This window comes from Octopus bimaculoides, chromosome 17 (assembly GCF_001194135.2).
Source record: "Octopus bimaculoides isolate UCB-OBI-ISO-001 chromosome 17, ASM119413v2, whole genome shotgun sequence".
Classification (NCBI taxonomy): domain Eukaryota; kingdom Metazoa; phylum Mollusca; class Cephalopoda; order Octopoda; family Octopodidae; genus Octopus; species Octopus bimaculoides.
Genome location: NC_068997.1, coordinates 1,398,598 through 1,399,171, shown reverse-complemented (window position 1 = coordinate 1,399,171; position 574 = coordinate 1,398,598).

The window sequence follows — 574 nt, the reverse complement described above, 5'->3', positions numbered from 1 at the left end:
TGTGTGTGTGTGTGTGTGTGTGTGTGCGTGTGTGTGTGTGTATGTGTTGATAATAATGAAAATTTCCTGGAAAGTATAGCGGATACTAACTACCCAAAACAGACCGTTATCGGAAGCCGGGGTCGGATATAGATCACAGTAAGCGTCATTGACATTAAACATTCTTTTGGTCCGACATTCAGTATTGAACTCTATATTTTACTCTGTATGATCGATTATTTTGTTTATATCTAAATTCACCCCACCACACACACACACATAAACACACACACACACACACACACACACACTCACACACACACACAAATACACAATGCTCCAATTAAGTAATTATGGAACACAACATTGTTTCGTTATTCCTATTTTAACTGGTATATTTACATTCTGTATTGTAAATATTGTTCTAATTACATATTTATCAGACCTTTGAATATTCCAGTCAGAGAATTACGAACGCTTATTCGCAATCTTCTCTCCATATTCCATGAAATATCTTTCTTACTGCCCTCGTCCCTAACTACATTTCAAGTAATCCACAGCGAAATTCATAAGTATACCCACATATCATATATAT